Source organism: Megascapheus bottae, chromosome 35, assembly GCF_031878675.1.
Source record: "Megascapheus bottae isolate mThoBot1 chromosome 35, mThoBot2.hap1, whole genome shotgun sequence".
Lineage (NCBI taxonomy): Eukaryota > Metazoa > Chordata > Mammalia > Rodentia > Geomyidae > Megascapheus > Megascapheus bottae.
The window spans coordinates 6,025,611-6,042,105 of NC_143543.1; the positions used below are offsets into that span (position 1 = coordinate 6,025,611).

Below are 16,495 nucleotides of genomic sequence, written 5' to 3' on the forward strand. Positions count from 1 at the left end.
CAAAGGCAGAACTCAGGGGAAAATTTATAGCTCTGAGTGCCTAGAACAACAAGTTGGAAAAATCGCAAACCAGCAAGTTAATCTGTAACCTTAATCTCCTGGAAAAGGAGCAAGAAACCAACCCTAATCCCAGTAGAAGAAAGCAAATTATTAAAATCAAAGCAGATAAATGATTTGGAATCCAAAAAAAAGCTATAGAAAGAATCAACAAACCAAGGAGTTGGTTCTTTGAAAGAATTAACAAATTGACAAACCCTTAGCAAATCTTACCAAAAAAAGAGGAGAGCATACCCAAATAAACAAAATTGCAGACGAAAATGGTAATACCAAGACAGAAATTACAAAGATCCACACTATCATGAGGAAATAATTCTTAAATCTTTACGCCAACAAATTTGAGAATCTAGACGAAATGGCTGATTTCCTAGCCCATATTAATGTACACACAGTGAACCAAGAAGTACTAACCCAAATCAACAGGCCTATTTCAAGCACTGAAATAAAAATGGCAATAAGAGACCTTCCACCTAAGAAAAGCCCAGGGCCACATGGATTCAGAGCTGAATTTTATAAGGTCTTCAAAACAGAGATCACACCAATACTCCTCAAGTTTCAACGAAATTGAAAATGAAGGTTATTTACCAAAATCATTCTATGAAGCTAGTATAACCCTCATCCCCAAACCAGACAGACATTCATTAAAGAAAGAGAAATATGAACCTATTTTTTAATGAACATCGATCCAAAACTTCTCAACAAAATACTGGCCAACATTCTACAACAATTCATCAAAAAGATTATGCACTATGATAAAACAGGATTCATCCCAGAGAGGCAAAGTTGGTTCAACCTACACAAATTCATTAATATAAATCAGCACATCATGAGCCAGGACAAAATCACGTGATTGTCTCAATATATGCGGAAAAAGCATTTGATATGATCCAAAACCCCTTTATTTTAAAAGCTCTGGAGATACTACGAATCCATGGTATTTCATCAATATAATAAAGGCTGTGTATGATAAACCCACAGATAGTACTATACATAATGGCGAAAAGCTGAAGCCATTCCATCTAAAATCAGGAATGAGAAAAGGATGCCCACTCTACACTACTCTTTAACATAGTATAAGAATTTCTAGCCACTGCAATAAGGCAAGATGCAAGCATATAGGGGATCCAAGTAAGGAAAGAGGAAGAAAACTAACCCGCCTTGCAGATGACATGATTCTCTATGTAAAGAATCCTATAGATTCTACTACCAAGCTCCTTGAGCTGATACAAAACTTTGGAAGCGTAGCAGGCTATAAAATTAACCCTCAAAAATCAAATGCCATCCTCTACGCAAACAGTGAGAGGAATGAGGCAATAATAAGGAAAGTAACTCCTTTTGAAACAGCCTCAAAGGAAATGAAGTACCTAAGAATTACCTTAACTAAGAATGTAAAGGACCTTTTGGTGAAAAGTTTAAAACCCAGAAAAAGGAAATTAAAGCTGAACTGAGGAAATGGAAAAACCTCCCATGGTCCTGAATTGGAAGAATCAACATTGTGAAAATGACAATCTTGTCAAGAGCCATCTCCAAATTCAACACAATACCCATCAATATCCCAATGTCATTCTTTAAAGAATAGAAGAGGCCTATCCAAAATTTCATATGGAATAATAAAAGACCCCGTAGAGCAGGAAAACTTCTTAGTAGAAAGAACAGCTCAGGAGGAATGTCTGTACCAAACTTTACAGTCTATTACAGAGGTATAATTCACAAAACAGCTTGGTACTGGCACGAGAACAGGCCTGAAGAACAATGGCATAGAACTGAGGACCCAGATATTAAATCACAGACCTATGGCCAACTAATCTTTGACAAGGGAGCCAAAAATATAGAATGGAAGAAAGACAGCCTCTTCAACAGCGGCTGCTGGCAGAACTGGCTAAGCACCTGCAGAAAACTAAAGTTGGATCCTTCTTTGTCACCCTGCACTAGAATTATCTCCAAATGGATCAAAGACCTGGAGGTAAAAGAGGACACACTGAAAACTTTACAAGAAGGAATAGGCGATACAATAGGCCTCCTTGGCACAGGTTGAAACTTTCTTAATAAGGTCAAGAATCACAACAAATCAGAGAAAGCCTGAATAAATGGGACTGCATAAAACTGCAGAGCTTTTGTATGGCAAAGAAGATAGCTAGTAAACTAATTTGGAAGCTTACAGAGTGGGAGAAGATCTTCACCAACCATACAACAGACAAAGGACTCATATCTAAAACATATCAAGAGCACAAACAAATTGAATCACTCCAAAACTAATCTCCAAAGTAACAACCATCCCATTAAAAAATGGGCCAAAGACTTAAAGAGAGTCTTCTCTGAAGATGAAAAAAAATGGCCTATAGACACATGAAGAAATGCTCAACATCTCGGGTCATAAAAGAAATGCAAATCAAAACAACACTAAGATTCCACCTCACTCCAGTTAGAATGGCCAGGATCAGGAAAACGAATAATAACAGATGCTGGAGGGGATGTGGCCATAAGGGATCATTTCTACACTGTTAGTGGGAGTGCAAATTCATTCAACCACTATGGAAAGCAGTATGGCAGTGCCTCAAAAGGCTAAAAATAGAGCTCTCCTATGACCCAGCAATTCCACTACTTGGCATTTACCCAACTATCCAGAAACAAGGACATACTAAATCCACTAGCACAACAATGTTCATTGCAGCACTATTTACCATAGCAAATATATGGAACCAAACTAGATGTCCCTCAGATGATGCATGGATCAACAAGATGTGGTATTTGTACACAATGGAATTCTATGCTGTTGTCAGAAAGAACGACATCGCCCCATTTGTCAGGAAATGGAAAGACTTAGAAAAATATCATATTAAGTGAAGTAAGCCAGACTCAGAGGAACTTAGGCTCAATGGTTTCCCTCATAATTAGTAGAAACATTGGGCTCTCATAGCAGAGATTTACAATAGAACAAAACCTAGATACACAAGGTCATATAGTATGATTCTAAATGAAAGGATCTCCAGGATAAAGAAACAAAAGCCGTGTAATGAGTGATTGTTGTCCTTAATGTACTATGTTATCTCTCATCTCTTTTGCTGTCCCTTGGTTATCTCATATTGTTACAGTATCTCACTTTGTTATCTGATATATTGGATATATTTGTATTTGGTTATTTGAAATTGGATAGGGAAGGGGGGAAAACAAGATGGGCAGGTGGGGGGAAGATAATGGGGACCAAGACATGTGAAAGGGTATCAATGTATGTGAATTAATGCTCCTTCTATATGGCAAATGTCATGTAACCCTTTATTAATTACAATAAAAAAGAGAAAAAACAAACAAGAGGAAGGGCAGGTTTGGGGGGTGGGAAATGGGGACGAAGACATGAGAAGGGATATCAATGTTTGTAAAGTAATGCACCTTCTATGTGGTAAATATAATATAACCTTTCTTTTAATTACTCTAAAAATATATATGTAAAAATAAAAAAATAAAATTGGGATATGAAGAGAAAAAAAACAAAAAAACAAAAAAATGGATGAATGCATTTTTCATATTTTTTAATCACTTTACATTTTATATACATCCAATTACATATGTTTTTTCCCTTTTTTATTTCAATGTATAGAGGAGTTACAGTCATATTCGCAGATAGAAAGTGCATTACTTTTCACACATTGATATCCCTTCTTACGTTTTTGTCCCCATTTCCCTCACCCAACCCCTCCCCTAATTTTTCCCTTCCTATTTTAAATAAACAAGTAAACATCTATATAATATATCAGGTAACAAAGTGGGATACTGTCCTAGATACATAAGGATATATATAGGATGAGGCCAAATTAATAGACCTCCAGGACATGGAAAAAAGTACTTAATTATAAATGACTGTTATTCTTTCTGCATTATATTTTTCTCTCTTCTCTTGTGTTGCCCTAACCCTAACCCTAACCCTAACTCGAACATCCCAATCCCTAAACGTAACCCTAACCATAACCTGAAACTGTAACCCTAACCTTAACCTGAAACCTAACCCTAAATCTAACCCAAACTCTAAACCAAAACTTAATCCTAGGCCTAACCCGAACCATAACCTGAAACTGTAACCCTAACCCTAACCTGAGACCTAACCCTAAGTCTAACCTGACCCTAACCCAAATCCTAACCCTAAACCTAACACTAACATTAACCCAAACCTGAACAGAAACCCTAGGCAGAACCGTAAGGCTAACCGTAACATGAATCCTAACCCTAACATGAAATTTATCCCTAACATGAACAACAACCCTAGGCCTAACCCAAACCCTAGCCATAATCCTAACCATACCAGAACCCAAACCAGAACTCTAACACTAACCTGAAACCAAACCTGAACCCTAACCCGAACACTAACCCTAACATGAACCCTAACCATACCCCTAAAACGAACCCAAAAGCTAACCCTAAAACGAACGTGAATTGAACAGGAGCCAAACCCTCACACTAACCCTAATCCTAACTGTAACCTGCAAACTAATTCTAACTCTAAACAGAACCCTAACCCTATCCCTAACCAGAACCCGAACCTGACCCTGAAACTGAAACCTAACTCTAATCTGACATCAAATCCAAATCCTAACCCTACCCTCAACCCAATCCATAAGCCTAACCCATACCCTAATCCAGATGCTAACTCTAATCCTAAAACAAACCTGAACCCAAAACTGTACCCTAATCTGAATACTAAGCCTAACCTTAACCCGCACTCTAAACCTAACTGGATCCCAAATGCTAACCCTAACCCTAACCAGAACCCTAATCCTATCCTGATTTTGAACCCTAACTCTAACCCTAAAACAAACTCTAACCTGTATCCTAATCCAAATACAAAGCCTAACCCTAACCCTAACAGAACCCTACTTCGAGACCTAACCCGATCCAAACTTGAACACAATTCCTAATCCTATCCCTAAACCTAATTCTAAACATAAACTTAATCCAAAGGCGAAACCTAACCCTAATCTAACCCAAAAATGAACCCTAACTCGAACCCAAAACCAAACTTAAACCAAAACCAAAACCTAACTCTAACCTAAGTAGAAACTGAAAATTGATCCAAAACATAAGACAAACTCTACTCCTAACCCTAAACTTGAACCTTACCCAAACCCTAAACCTATCACTAACTCTAACCTGGACTCTAAACCTAACCCTAAAACAAACCTAATAAAAAACCCAAACCCTAATTGGAACTTGAACCCAAACCCAAACCTAACCCTAACCCTAACCGTAAACCTAATCTTAACCCTAACCAGAACCCAAACCTTACCTGAATCCTAACTCAAACCCTAAAATGAACACTAATCCAAACCCTAAAATGAACACTAACCCAAACCTTAAACCTAAACCTAACCCTAAGCAGTCCCCTACCCCTAACCCGAAAAAAGAAAACGAACCCAACCCTAACCATAACCATAACCTGAACCCGAACTTAACCCTACCCTAACAATAACCCTAACCCTAACCCTAACCTAAGCGTAACCCTAACCAGAGTCTTAACCCTAACCCCAACCAGAACTCGAATATGAAACCTAACCCTAACACTACCTGTAATCCTAAACTGTATCCTAACAAAGCATCCGAACTCTAACCCAAACCCTAATCTGGCCTGCAACCAAAACCAAACCCTAACTTGAAACCTAACCCTAACCTGAACTCTAACCTGAAAACTAATGCTATCACAAAATCTAACCCTAACCTGAACACTAACTCTAATCTTAACCCAAGCCTTAAACTAAACCCTAATCATCAGTGGAAATCTTACTCTAAACTTGAAGCCTTACTCTAAACAGAACCCTAAAACAAGCCCTAAACCTAAACCAAACCATAACACAAACTGTAACCCTAACCCTAACTGTAACTATAAACCAAACCCTAACCATAACTCTAACCTGAACCCTAAACATAACCCCCTTTCCAAACTCTAACCCGAATCCAAACCCTGACCCTAACACTAACCCTAAGACTAACCTGAATCCTAACATTAAACCAAACTCTAAACCTAACCCTAACCCTTACAGAAACCTAACCTTAACTTGAAACGTATTCTGAAACAGAACCATAACCCTAACCCGAACGACAAATCTAAAACTAACCTGAACCCTACCGCTAAACAGAACCCAAAACCTAACTCTAACCCAAATCTAAATCGAAACATAACCCTAACCCAAAACCTAACCCTAACCATAATCCTAACCCAAGCCCGACCCTAACCTGAAGGCTAACTGAATCCTAACCCTAACTGTAACCTGAACTTAACGCTAAACCTAAACCCAAAGCCTAACCCTAAGCTTAACCAGAAATATAAGCCAAACCTGATCCCTCACCCTAACCCTAACCCTATCTTGAACCCTAACCCAAACCCTAACAATAACCCAAAGCCGAACTGTAAATCTCCCTCTAACCCTAACCCAAAAAGTAATCCTAAACCTAAACCTAACCCTAATCCGAACACTTACCCTAAGCAGAATCTGAAAGCTAACCCTAAGTCTAACCCTAACACTAACCCGAACACTAACCCTAAACCAAACCCTAATCCTAAACATAACCCTAAACCTAAATCTAACCCAAACCCTAACTCTACACCTAATTCTAAACCTAACCATAAAAATAACTCAAACCCAAATTGAACCCTAATCCGTATACTAACCCTAACCTAACCTGAGACCTAACCTTAACCTGAACTCAAAACCTAACCCAAACCCTAACACTACCTCTAAAACCTAAACCTAACCCTACCCCTAAACCAAAACCAACACCGAAACCTAACCATAACCCAAATGTGAACCCGAACTCTAATCCTATCCCTAAGCCTATGGCTAACCCTAATCCAACCTGAACCCAAACCCAAACTTAACCAGAACAGTAACCCTAACTGTAATCCTAAACCTAAACAAAACCCTAACCCTAACCAAAACTGTAACCCTATCCCTAACCTGAACCCTTCACCACACACTAAAGCGAATCCTAAACCTGACCCGAATCCTAACCCTAACATTAACCCTAACCCTTACCGTAATATGAACCTGAGCTTGAACCCTAACCCTAACTCTACACAAAGCTGAACCCTAAAGTGAACCGCAACACGAAAACTGTCCATAACCCTAACCTGAACCCGAAGCCTAACCCTTACCTGAAGCCTAACCCTACCCCAAATGCTAACTCTAACCCGAACCTGAAAACCAATCCTAACCTGAATGCTAATCCTAACCTTAACGATATACCTAACCCAAACCCTAACACGAAAACTATCAGTAACTGTAACCCTAACACAAACCCTAACACAAACATGAATCCAAACCCAAACCCAACCTTAACATGAACCCTAACACAAGCCCTAACCCTAATCTGAAACTAAAACCTAAATCCAAACCTAACCTAAATCCTAACCCTAGCCATAACCATAACATGAACCCAAAAACTAACCCTATCCAGAAACAAACCTTAACCCTAACCCTAAACCGAACTCTAATGCTAACCCTAACCAAAACTTAAACCCTAACCCTATCAGTAACCCAAAACCTAAACCTAAACGAACCCTGAACCCTAACCCTAAACAGAACCCTAACCCTAACTCTAAACTAAATCTCAACCTAAAGCTGAATAATAACCCTAACCTGAAACCTATCTATAACCCCAACATAACCATACTCTGAAACCTATTCTTAAGCCCTAACACTAACCTGAACACTAAACCTAAACCACCTGAACCTGAATCCAAAATCTAACGCTAACCCTAACCGTAACCTGAAACCTAATTTAAAACCTAACCATAATTCTAAACTGTAACCTCTATCACATCCTAACCATAACCATAACCCTAAGGGGAACGTGAAACTAACCACCCGAATCCGAATTAAAACCCTAAAGCAAATCCTAAACCTAACCGAAACCTAACCCTAACACGAACCCAAATGGTAAACCTAACCCTAACACTAACCCTAAACCCAAACCAAACTTGAATACTAACCATAAAACTAACTCCCTTCCCGAATCCTAACCCTAACACTAACCAGAACCCTAATCCGAATCCTACCTCTAACCCTTAACTTAAGACTAAACCGAACCTAAACCTTAACCCTAAACCTAAACCAAACCTTAATCCTAACAATATCCAGAACCCAAATCTGAAAACTTAACTAGAATCTGAAGCAGACTCCTAACACAAACGATAACACTAATCATAACCCGATCCCTAACAGAAATCCTAAACCTTGTCTGAACCCAATCCTGAATCCCTACAGTAACCCTAATCCTAAATCTAAACCTAATCCTACCCCAAACACTAGCCATAATCAAAACTAATATAAACCCTAAATATGACCCTAACCTGAACTTTAACACAATTAACATGAACCCAAACCCAAACCCTAAAACGAACACTAACTTGAACCTAACCCTAACTCAAACCCAAACTCTAACCCTAACCCTAATATTAATCCTTACCCAAACCCTAACCCAAAATCTATCCCTAACTATAACCCAAACCCCAAACCTAACCTGAATGCAAACCATAATTCTAACCCTAACCATACCTTGAAACCTAACCCTTACCCTAACCCTTAATCAAAACCTACACTGAAACCTAACCCTATCCCTAACTTGAATACAAACCCTAATCCTATCCCTACACCTAACTGTAAATTTAACCCTAAATCTTATATTAATCTAATATTAATCCTTATCTAATACCTATCCCAGACCCAAACCATAACCCTAATACTAAACTCAACCCAAACCTAACCAGAACCTAACCCAAAACTTAAACTCAACCTTAATATTAAGGTAAACTGAACACTAAACAAAAACCTATACCTAAGCATAACATCGATACGAACAGTACTCCAATCCTGAACCCTAATCCTAACTCTACCCTAAACCTAACTCGAACACTAACCATAATCAGAATCGAACCTAACCCAAATACGAACCCTTACCCAATACCTAAACCGAACCTGAAAACTCAGAATAACCCTAAACCTAACGTGAATACTAACCTGAACTCTCAATCTAACCCAGACCAGAACACTGTCCCTAACATTAACCAAACAGGAAAGTGAAACCACAAATTCTACATCATTCTGAAGAGCCTGGTGGTCCTTTTAGCCATGGTGTCAAACCTCACTTTCACTGAAAATTCACATAAAATGGACAGAGTAGAAAGAAGTTTTCAGAACCATTTGTATGAAGAAGGATTTGAAAGGTGTTGCTGCTGCTGCAATGTAAATTCCAGCACCTATTGATATGTCAATCAAGTTGCCTGACATTGTGAGTTGTTGCAAGTCCTTCCGGGGACCCCGCCCCTCTCAGCATATATAAGAGTGCTGGTCAGCATTGCAGGCCTCTCGGAGAAAGGGCCATCCCAGCGAGAATGTCTGCATTGGGAGCTTGGATAGCGGCGCTGAGTGTGAGAGCTTTTCGAACTTTGGTTTGGTCTTTTATCTGATAGCTTGGAGGATTGGTTCGTTCTTTCATTCGGTCATTTTGTAGGTTGGTCTCAGTCGATTGTGGGGCTAGCACCCGAGCCTGAGGGCTATCCCTGAGATCTTCTGGGCTCAGGGCTAGCGCTGTGCCACAGCGCTGCGGCTGATAACTGAGTGGTTGATAGAAGGCAGGAGAGAAGGGGGTCAGGCGCGCTTTCCTGCACGGGCAGGCTGGGAAGCAGGACCTTCAGATTTCAGGCCCAGAGTACCTGAGATCATGGGTGTGAGCAGGCGATGCCTGGCTTCCCAGTTTCAACTATGGACAGCGATGCTCTGCAAGCCTTCCAGAAGGAGCTGAGCTGCGCCGTCTGCAGAAATACCTTCCTAGACCCAGGCAACATAGACAGCGGCCACGGGTTCTGTCAACCTTTCCTCTGCCTGTCCTGGGAAGAAAGGCAGACCCTCCCAGTAACGTGCCCTGCCTGCCGCGAACCCACCCAGCAGGGAGACCTCAAGTCTGACGTTCTTCCGAAGAGCCTGGGGCCCTTGCCAGAAAAGCCAGCCTCTGGCTATTCCTGAGCTCGGAGGAACACAAATGTGGCCCACACAAGGAGACAAGGCACATCTTCTGCCAGGTCGACAAGGACCTGCTCTGTGCGCAATGCTCCCACTCTCAGGAGCACGAGTCTCACAGCCACCAGCCCGTGGAGGAGCAGCGGGAGGCCATTTGCAAGCTGATGCCAACCATCTGGAACAAGATACAAGAAATCCAGAGGAACATCCAAAAGAACAGGAAATTCATCATTGCTGGGAAGCCTACAGCTGTTGCTATGACATCCAGAAACTATAAGTTTCTCTAAGCTGAACTTAGTAACTGTAAGACTCTGTAACTGAAAATATTGCTTATTGTTTCTACTAGCCCTTCCTTGACCATCCAACTGCAATATTCTGTAACTTGATTTATGTATCCTGATGGCAAACACCTTGACCACCTCCAGACTCCTTTCCCAGGTTTGTTTCAGTTGCATATTGTATAGAGATGGTTACTCGGCAATATCACTAGGCAACCTGCTTGCCTCAATCACCTTTCTGCTAAACCTATGTGTTCTGCTGTGCAAATATAAAGATTGAGACCTTGATCAGAATAGTGTCTTGGTCTCCTTTCTCATGTCTGGTTTGTCTCTCATTCTGGTCCACTCTTCCTCGAGCTCTTGTTGACTACCCTGGAGGCCGGGGCAAGTGGCTCCCAAAATGGGGCTCGAGGCACGGAAAACTGAGGTGAACATCGCTAGGAAAGCTGGTTATTTTCTTTAGGTCACCCTCTTGTGTAAGAGAGGACATGCATAACAGCCACCACAGAGGGACTCATCGGTGATACCGGCCCAGGAAGGTAAGAGAAGACCCATATAAGGACGACAAGAGAAACCATCTGTGACACAGGCCCAGGAATAAGGACCACCACAGACAGACCCATCTGTGGCACAGGCCCAAGTAAGGTAGGGAGAGCAGCGATTATGGGACAAAGAGGAAGCATGATTTGTTTATTCAAGGGCTTAAACCTCACTCGAGGCCCGAGGAGAAAGGGTTAAGAAAAAAGATTTGGTAGATTCCTTTATGTTTCTGGTGGATATTAGTCCTTGGTTCCCACACGAGGGAACTATAGATGAAAACAGATGGCAGAGTGTAGGTGATTGTCTTAAACACTTTTACCTCAATTTTGACTCCGAAAAAGGTGCCTGTTCAAGCCTTCTCCTAGTGGAACCTCCTAAATGAGGTCCTGTAAGTCTGCCACTATCAAGCAGATGTCTCTGAGGTAGTGAAAAATGGTGAAACTTCCTTAAAGGATAAATGTAAGTTAAGCCAGTCTTCTCGTCAAAAAGAATCTTCCAAAACATCCCATCCCTTCCTCCTGCTTCTCCTTGTCCCTCTGTCATCATCCCTATGCCCACAAATAGTAGTGGTGCTCAGCCCGATGAGCCAAAATCAATTTATCCTTTTCTTTCGGTATAGAATTTGGTGATATTGGTGATGATGTCCTCTCCCCAGAAGAGGAGGCCTCACTAGAGGAAGAGGCAGCCAAATATCATAAATCTGATCAGCCTCCAACAGCCTCCCTTTCAACCAAGCCCCCATATTATAAAACGGCCCCTCCCTTCTGTGCTCCAGCCCTTGCTTCTGTGCCCGTAAATGATTTGACAGAAGTTACTGGACAAGACATTGTAAGAATTGCTAGAGAAGACCTGTTCTTAAAAACTCATATTCAAATTAAAAAGGAAAAGTCTGCTTTGCTTAAACAGCCTTGAGAACTAGATATAGAAATAAGTTCCTCATCCAATACCTCACTGAAAACTAAGACAAAGGATAGATGAACTCTTCATGCCTTTCCCATAACTAGATCTCAGGAAAAGTCAGCCAAGAGCCCCCCTAATAAAACAGAAATCCAAGGAGACAGTGAAGGTATAGAAAAGGAGGAAGAGAATGGGGAGAAAAGGGAGCCAGGTAGTAAAGAATCAGAAACCTCTGTAGAAGAGGAAGAAAATAACACCCTAATTATTAAAGCCCCAAAATATAATCCCTTAAAGTTCAAATATATTAAGGAACTTAAAAGCACTGTCTCCATGTATGGCCCAGTTGCCCCCTTTATTCTCTTTTAGAATCCATGAGTGAAGACCGTCTTACAGTAAATGACTGAGGAATGCTAGCTAAAGCTGTACTTAGCAGAGGCCATTATCAGTGTTGTTAGGCTGATTATGCTGAAAGATATCAGGACATTGCACATCGCAATATAATTGCTACAGGTCCGTCTAAGACAGGGACGCTAACTAAATTATTAGGACAAAGCCCCTATGATAACAATAAAAAACAACTCAAATTTCGCACAGGGCCACTTGTTCAAATTCAGCATGCAGCCCTTCAGGCTCGGAAGAGTCTCCCTCCTCAAGAGTCGACTGTGTCTTCTATAGCAAAAATTCATCAGGGATCCCAGGAGCCATTCAGTGAATTTGTGGGGTGCCTTACTGAGGCTACGGAGTGATTTATAGGGCGCAAAGAGACAGATAATGAACTCATTAGACATCTTGCATTTGAAAATGCCAATTCTGCCTGTCAGGCTGTAATACCTCCTCATCGCCATGGCAAAAGCCTTTCTGATTATGTCAGATTTGTGCTGATGTTGATCCAGCCTCACGTATTATTGGATTGGCTATTGGAGTCGCCTTCAAAGATTTTACCCAGGGACCAAAGGCTAAGACATGCTTTTACCGCAAATAGCCTGGTCATTTTTTAAAAGAGTGCCCGGCCACTAAGATAGAGCGGCCTCCCCTTTCATCAATTTGTCCCCGAGGCAAACAAGGAAAACATTGGGCCTCGGAGTGTAAGTCCAAAACTGATAACCACGGAAAACCATTGCCCCCAAAGCAGGGAAACTTGATGAGGGGCCCTTCCCAAGGACCCAAGCCAACACTGGGATTGAACCCTGGGGCTGTCAGGTTCATCCCCCAATCTCCAGCTCATCTGATGTCATCTCCCTCATGCCAGCAATGCCAAGTAGTGCAGGACTGGACCTCTGTGCCACCTCCCACTCAATATTGACTCCTGATTCTGGGACTCAGATCCTTTCCATTGGAATTTTGGCCCATGCCCCCAAACACATTTGGCTTAATTTTGGACCCAGAAGCTCCACCATCTAGGGTCTTAATATTTCACCAAGCATTATTGATAATGATTATACTGGGGAAATCAAAATAGTGGCAACTGCTTCTCAAGGACCTATAACTATTTTCCTTGGCCAGAGGATTCCTCAATTGGTATTGCTTCCTCTCATTACTAATAACCCCAGTCACGAAAGCTGGAGAGGCACTCATAATTTTGGTTCATCGCATACCTATTGTGTGCAGGAAATTACACATAAGAATCCTTTATTAAAGTTAAAATTAGATGGAAGGATTTTTGAGGGCATAGTTGATACAGGAGCAGATGCTACTATCAGCTCCAATAGGGATTGGCCTTCAGCCTGGCCCCTTAACCCTGCTATGACTCACTTAAAAGGAATAGGACAGACTTCTAACCCTCTTTAAAGTTCTAAAATTATTTTGTGGGAAGACGAGGGATGAAACAAAGGCACGGTGCAGCCTTATGTGGTCACCAGCCTACCAGTTAACTTATGGGGTAGAGACATTGTTTCTGAGATGAGACTCATTTTTTGCAGCCCCAATGAATTAATTACTCAACAGATACTTAATCAAGGATATCGCCAAGGTCAAGGGCTGGGAAAGAATTCTCAGGGTCTTACGGCGCCTATACAGATGGATGCTAAGGCTGATCACGCTGGCATATTCTATAAAATGTTCCTTATTGGCCATTGACATGCCTGTACTCCATGCAGACAAAATTTCTTGGAAAAGGACAGAGCCTGTGTGGGTTGATCAGTGGCCATTAACAATTGAAAAGTTGGCTGCAGCCACAGCGTTAGTACAGGAACAGCTTGCTGCCAGCCACACTGAATCTACTACGTCCCCTTGGAACACACCCATTTTTGTAATAAAAAGAAATCAGGAAAGTGGATACATCTTCAAGATATTATGGAAATTAATAAGGTCATGATTCCCATGGGTGCCCTTCAACCTGGCTTTCCTACTCTGGTTGCCATTCCCAAGGGATATTATACAATTGATATTGATTTAAAGGTTTGCTTTTTCACGATCCCTCTCCATATGGAGGATCACCAATACTTTGCATTCAGTCTACCAGTAGTGAATTTTAAAGGCCCTATGTCTAGATTTCAGTGGAAAGTTTTTCCCCAGGGGATGGCCAATAGGCCTACATTATGTCAAAAATTTGTTGCTCAGATTATAGATCCATTCAGATGAAAGGAACCCTCTCTCTAGGTAATTCATTATATGGATGATATTCTTCTTGCTGGACCAGATGCTGATTGCCTTCTCCACTTTTCTCAGCAACTATCAAATGCTCTTACCAGTGCAGGTCTTCAATTTGCACCAGATAAGATTCAGTTAAAACCTCCATATCTATTTTTAGGCTTTGAGCATTTTTCCAATAAAATATTATCCCAAAAATTCAACTTAGGATTAATCATCTTAAAACCTTCAATGATTTCCAAAAACTCTTAGGTGACATCAACTGGCTCCGCCCCTATCTTAAACTGACTATGGGTGAGCTTAAACCCTTGTTTGATAGTCTTAGAGGAGATTCCGACCCCCTTTCCAAATGCTCTTTGGATGCTCCTGCTCGAGAAGCTCTCTCCAGAGTAGAGGCAGCAATTTTTAACTAGCAACTTACTTTTGTTAACTATGACCTACCCTTACAGTGTGTCATTTGTGCATCTAGTTTCACACCCACTGGAGTCTTTTGGCAGAAAGAACCCCTTTCTTGGGTACATCTGCCTGCTGCACCAGCTAAGGGCTTTACACCCTACATTACGTGAGTGATGGAGCTAATTAAAATAGGAAGGGAACAAAGCAGAAAATATTTTGGCAAAGACCCTGATAAAATAATTTTACCATATACTCCCTCCCAGATTCAATGGTTAATTCAAAATGATGATGATTGGGCTGTTTCATGCATTTTGTTTTTAGGCACTTTTGATCATTATCCTGTTGAGAAACTTCTTCAATTTTTGCGATATCTACCCATTACCTTCCCTGTACAGAACTTTTAAAAGCCCCTTCCTAATGCCTCCCTTGTGTTCACAGATGGCTCCTCCAATGGGCAAGCAGCCTTTTCTATTAATGGCAAAATTACTTTCCTAAAGTCCCCCTGTTGTTCTGCCCAGTTGGTTGAGTTGTTTGCAGTCTTACAAGTTTTTGCTCAGTTACGTACTTCTTCTTTTAATCTGTACCCTGATCCTGTAAAGCTTTCCAGGGGGATATGTTAATGTCAATCATGCTTAAAAAATTGATTTCTCTAAGATATGGTTTTGCTTATAGCTGCTTCCAAATGTATTATAAGAATATCTGGCCATTTTCTAACTTAAATACAGAGGGAGGAGAGGCTGGGACCAAACAACTGTTGCTATGACATGCAGAAACCATAAGATTCTGTAACCTGAAACAATTAAGTAATAAACTAAAAGAACTTATTAACTGTAAGACTCGGTAACTTGAAAGAATTGTTAATTGTTTCTACTACCCCTTCCATGACAACCCAACTACAATATGCTGTAAGCAAAAAGAACTTGATTCATGTATCCTGCTTGGCAAACAGGAAGATCACAGTCCAGAAGAGACCATGCCAAAACACAAGAGCCTCTTCCAAAAACAAAAGCCAAAACAATGCAAAAACAAAGCTAAAACACACCCCACCCCAAATGAAACCAAAATCCAAAAAGTGAACGACTCCTCCCCCCAAAACCCTAAACAGAAAAACAGGAACACCAAAGGAAAAACAAAGAAAACCGTAACCACAACCAAAAGAAACCAACAAGTACGCAAGGAAAGACAGGCTCCGGTCGTTTGGCCCAGTGCAATGGAGAGATTGCCTTGCTGGATCCCATTCCTTGGGACCACATTCCTAGAGAACACTGACTGAGATCCTCCTGTTCACCCTTTCCCCATAGCTGAGATGACCCTAGTGCCCTGAGGGCCCTAGTGCTCCTGGATTCCCTGTCTCTTGAGTTGGGATGGTGAGAACTTGTGAGAGGAGGGCAGGCTTAATGGGTGAAGACCTTGCCCAACAGAGGTTACTAAGGAGTTCCAAAAATAAACTGTAGGATGATGCCCCTATACCATGACATACACTCCTTCACCTATCTTTAGGAAGAAAAGGTATGATGGATGTTTCCAGCAAGCTTTCCCACCTTGTGTGGTTAAGTCATAAAGTACGAGATGGAGAGAAATGAGTTGGGGGAGGAGGGAGGAAAAAAGTCGGTTTGGGGAGGGGTGTCTCAAATATGAACATCCTAGCTACTCAGGAGGCTGAGATCTGAGGACTGCCGTTCAAAGCCAGCCTGGCAACTACAGGCCCTGAGACTCTCACCTCCAAGGAATGATTAG

At 41.2% G+C, this 16,495-nt stretch overlaps 1 pseudogene; it reads right to left on the bottom strand.

Annotated features, from left to right (window-relative positions):
• Positions 1-16,495, bottom strand: part of LOC150042562 (vomeronasal type-2 receptor 116-like) — a 306,813-nt pseudogene that overhangs the window by 72,527 nt on the left and 217,791 nt on the right.